Source organism: Photinus pyralis, unplaced genomic scaffold (genome assembly GCF_008802855.1).
Source record: "Photinus pyralis isolate 1611_PpyrPB1 unplaced genomic scaffold, Ppyr1.3 Ppyr1.4_LG1, whole genome shotgun sequence".
Taxonomy (NCBI): Eukaryota; Metazoa; Arthropoda; class Insecta; order Coleoptera; family Lampyridae; genus Photinus; species Photinus pyralis.
Window position 1 is genome coordinate 23806013 of NW_022170249.1, and position 5724 is coordinate 23811736.

Below are 5724 nucleotides of genomic sequence, written 5' to 3' on the forward strand. Positions count from 1 at the left end.
TATCAGCATTCGTATACCCACTTTCCATTCTTATCTGGTTTTAAAAACTAAACTTTAGGATAATATAATCACTATAAAAGGAACAAGCACTAAATTAAAAACGTAGACAAACTCTATAAACGCACAGAGGATTAGGATAATGACGTCACGCGCTCTGATTGGCGTTTGATATCACGTGACAAATGTCGTTATTTTTTAATTTTAGTTTTACTAAAATATAATAGTTTCTCGTGTACATTACCAAAGAAAGTTATTTTGGGATACCCTGACACCTTACTCTATCTTATGAAACAGAAATTTATTTATTCTTTTTTTCACTACTAGCGTCTGATGACATGATTATTAACCTTTTTTCCACTTGTAAAGTAGGCTTTCTCGGCATTTGTTCAAAGTGGTTAATAATTTTTTATTATTAACTAGTAGTCAATAATGAGAACTGTCACGTTGTCACTTTTAGAAAACACAACCCGAAATTTCGCTCAATGAACGTTTAGACAAGTTCTCTAAAACGAATAATTGCCACCATTCGCAATTTCCAGAGAAATTACATACCTAAAATTATCACATTTTGAAAAAATTCGAACGAAATTACTCTTTGAAAAATCTCAATGACAGAACAAAATACGGCCTGTTTGACTTGTACTTCTACGTACTTGATTGACATGTTAAATTAAGAAACAAACAATTCTGTCCAACCGTTAACTCTCTTATCAATATAATATGTTAATTTAGAGGATTTCAAGTGCTAGTAGTGAAAAAAATAGTATATATACCACGGTAGAGAAGTCTATTATTGCCTTCGCACCTTACCCCCCTCGGCGCAAGCGCCTCGAGATGTAATCTTGGTGCTCAGGCAATAATAGTGGACTTCTCTACCTTGATATATAATGTACTATTTCCACTGTCATGTACCCTATTATTGAACTAATGATAACCGTCCACAAAACTCGCAAGATACCTGATAAAAACAAAAACAATGACAGATAAGCCATTGACAGTTGATCAGCGTTTCGGTCGAAAACCCCAATACGCTTTCTTAATGTTGCAATTTCCACGTCACCTATTATAGTCTATTTGAATAGCTATTTATGTGTATCACTCTACAGGATCATTCTTGATGAGTGTCAGTTAGAAAGATCTGGAGAACGTTTGAAAATGAAACTAAACTGATAAGTCCTTTAAGGGTTTTGGCACATGATGAATTGAAATAAATTTTTTCAAGATGGCGCCACTCCCGCAAATACCGGAAGTAGCCATCAACGTTGTTATTTTAAATAGGGCCCCCTATTTTTTCTACATTTTTGGATTCTACGTCGAATTTGGAGTACAACGATACCCCATAGTTGACCCTGTGCTCCAAGGGCTTCGACGATATTCAAGTTTCTATGTCAAAAATTGAATTTGCAGGGGAAATTTTAAAAATTTATTATTCGAAAACTGTGAGAGATACTGCTAAACGGTTTTCACTGCTTTATTAAGGAAAGATCTAATTTTCTTATGGTATGCGCAACCGTCTTAAAAAGTGAGACTACGTCACTTTGTCACAGCTCTCAACTTTTAAATTTTTCCGGTATTTGCGGAAGTGGCGCCAACTTGAAAATATTTTAGTGCAATTCATCATGTGCCAAAACCCTTAAAGGTCTTATCAGTTTAGTTTCATTTTCAAAAGTTCTCCATTTCTTTCTAACTGACGCTCGTCAAGAATGGCCCTGTATATTGTAATTAAAAAAGGCATCTAAACTATAAGGCTGAATTGATCTCATTTCCGTGATAAAGTACCTACCCCCATTTCGATACCAACTTACTGTTTTGAGAAAATTGAATTTCCTGTAAAAGCGCTTTCTGAAGTAATACGTAGGCCTTTTTTTAGTTTGTTAAAATGCGGTTAAAACGAATGCAATTTAGATCATGTTTTGTATGATTACATTACGTTTTAGCATAACGAGTATTCATGACTGGAAATATGGACTGCTGGTTTCAATAAGACCGCAGCACCAAGGTGGAGGAAAGTAAAAATGCATTATTTCACCTACCTAGAACCTACTATCGTGGTTTTTTGGTCGACATTGGCATTGGAGAAAATGTTCTGATTGGGATATCTTTACTTTCAACTGAATTTTAAAAATAGGACACACTTTACCTTTTAAATAAAACTTTCCTAACAGAACAAACGGAATTTGGTCGCCCTTTGAAATTCATCAAATATCGCATTAGCCTTGTCAAGTGCATTTACTGCAATTCCTTTACCTTTTCGAGCAAATATCGGGGATTCAAGGAATCCACAATATTTGCACTGATCGGACCCATGACAATTTATAACAAGGCTAATTGAATATTTGGTGAATGTTCAAGGATAGAGCTATGAAATGCAATGCTTTTCTCTTTTTTAAATTTTAACTTGACCGAATGTGAAAATTTTCGGGCGATCATTCGATTTCCACATCAGTCCTCTCTGAAATTGGAATGAAAATGTTTCTATTTTACCATTTATGTTTCTGTTTTAATTATACGCCTTTAGTTACTTAGATGGGACAATTCCATTTATACTGTTAGACGTTGAACTGTCCTTCGATTACGTTAAACTCCCCTTTATAATTTAGGTTACGGTAGTGGCCATAAATAGATGTAAATGTCAAAGATACCAATAACAAAATTCATTTAAATTACAAAAAGGTTAATTTTTAAGTGTTTTAATTGATTCTACAATAACATGTGAATGTGTAATTTCCCCTTTAGTCAGATTTTTCCTAAGAAAGAAACTTACTTAATGCACTGCTAATTTTCTCTAATGAGCCTTAAATTGTTTGGTAAGGTTCTTTACCAATACATAAGTCACGGTCATATTAGTGCGATCGTTACACCTTGAAATTGCCATAAATTTTAATGCTTTTATTCTTCGAGTGAGAAATACAGAATAGCTACTAAGTAGTGTATAGAGATGTGGAACTTTGCTGAAGACAAAGTTATAAAATATTATTATATTAATAATAATAATCCTAACTAAGGATCAGATAGAAAATAGTCATTATTCTTATTTTCATGCAATGAAATTTACAATTCAAAAGAGACATTTGCTAAATTTTTGCATTTCTAGTAATCACTTAATTTCATACACTACCTATGAAATTAAATCAACTGCCTATATATTTTAATTGATGGACCTGATAAACGTATTAAAAAATTATTTAAAATCTAATTAGATAATCTGTTTCTTGGTAAAAATTTTCATCCGGGGAATTACTGTTTATTTCATTCAATAAAAACGCTATTTATTCAATGATTATACAGAAAATAGGTAGGTCACGTAAATTGCTATAAACAAATATAGGTATATTGCGCCTTCGTTTTTCATTAAATAATCTGGTACGGGAATTGATGGCGCATTAATTACATATCTAATACCACAATATACCATAAAAGTTTAAGAGCAGTTTATTTTGAATACGTATACGAATTAATCCATTAATTTCTGCCTTATTCCTCAAATCTAGTAATACTGTAGCAGAATTCTGCCATCGTCTTTTGGATTAATATTTAACTCTTGGTCTAGTTTCTGAAAATTACGGTTTCTTATACTTTAGGTCAAATTTGTCCCCAATGTCCAGTCGATTTCTACAAGTTCAAGGATTAGCGCCTTTGAATATGAGCAGGAAAAAACTCATATTTTCAAATGAGTTCCTATTTAAAATCGTATATGTGATTCTTTCTATTTTGTTTCATTTCCAAAGCGATTTTTCTAATTGAAATCTCTATTGACACAAATGGGATCATTTATTCTCTGTTAGGCATCGACTCCTAATTGATTAGTGTTCATTAGCTTTAATTGCATTTAATTCCCAAACTTATATGCAAACAATCAAGGCATCGCATTTGAATTGAAATTCCGATGTTTGAATAATTAACTTTTTAAATACCTGTACCTTACCTAATATAATAAATTCCTACTTTGGGTGTTTTACAATTTGTAAACATGTCTGCGACGGCAATTAGTTAACTCATTGTAAAACAATGCAAGGTTTCCTATGCCAAAATCGCCAAATGGGGAATCCCCAGCACCTTTAACCTTGAGTGTTATTAATTTTAAATTTATAAACCTGTTGGCAACCTTTTATCTTATACAGTTAACAATGCAAAAAAAAATTGTAATGTCATCTCTCCTTCAAATTACCATAATCAACCTTTCTTGCGTGAATGTGAGCAGAAGTGCAGACTGTTGGCATGCTGTAAATAACCTAAAAATAACTAACACAGTCCATAGGTAATCAATAATTTTTGACGCTAATAAACTTTTGTCCACCAACTACCTCCAGGCTCCAATTCACTTTAGGTACGTACCTCTTTGCTTCTCATTGATTCTGTACTTTGAAATATGATTGCTTCAAAGTAATAATCCAATTGACTTCTTTAAAATGTCATTGGTATTTTGTTGCTTCGATATCGATTCCTTGATCACAAATTATTGGTAATATTTCATTATGCATAGTGTAAGTTCTATTCTTACACTATGGTATTAGCATTAGATGATTTTTAAACTTCACAATCGTACATTTTTTTTCAAATCAAAGCGGAAGGTATTTGCAACACACTAATAAGTTGGACATGTGTAATGAACAGCCTCTGATGATGCCTTTATTTCTAGAATTAAAACAAACACTATACTTGTGATAAATTTGTTATCGTCAGCCATAGCAGCAACCTCCATGACGTCCACCACCGCAGCAACCACCGCCACCTCCTCCACAACAGCCCCCACCTCGACGACGATGTCCTCCCCATCCACCTCCCCAACCGGATTGCCCTGCGGCAATAATTATAGCAGCACCAAGTCCTCCTCCGCCCCATCCTCCGCCACCACCCCATCCGCCGCCGCCACCCCAAGGGCACACGCCTCCGCCGCAGGCAGTTTCGGCAGTTTCCATTATTTCCTTGCCTGCTGGATGCGACATTCCCATGGAAACTGACACCACCAGCAACAGAATCGCCTACAAAATGCGGCCGAATTCGGCGTGAAAAATTGAAAACATCACAATACTTACTCCTAACATTTTACTGGAAACAAAACCACGACACTAAAGATTTCAGTTTGAGTAGGTGTCTACTTAATGTGGAAATAATGCTTCAAATAATTGTATTTATCTACTCTTAACACCAAGTACATTTTAATAATATGGTTGCAACGAGTAGCAAATAATCGTCGCCTTTTGTAAGAAAAACTGCTGTGATTATACTCGTACATGGAAAATAAAAATCACCGGCATTTTTATTGTTTCTTCTTGAGTTACGCAATTTTAGATAATATGAACAGAGATCCGATGCACTATGACCTATCGAGTGAATTATTGAGTTATTTCATGATGGTTATTAAGGATCCTTAGATCTATAGTTTTGTTTTGTTGTCCGTCGGTCCGTGTGCGCTATAACTCTTTATACAGTGGCCGATCGTGTTGAAAGTGGGAGTACGGGCACTTTGGGCATTAAGGTAGGACGCTATTGATTTTTCAGAAACTCGCTTAACAGGAATAAAAGTTATAGGACTTCGAGTGAATCGGGAACAGGACAAACTGGGGGCTCAAATAACAGAAGTCATGTATCGAGTTGGGACTGGATTATTAACGAGCTCCTAGCGAGTTTATAATTTTGCGGTGTCTGTCCGTCTGTCCGTTAGCACGATATCTCGATAACGAATGGACCGATTACGATAAAATGTTGTAAATGGATTCTTTA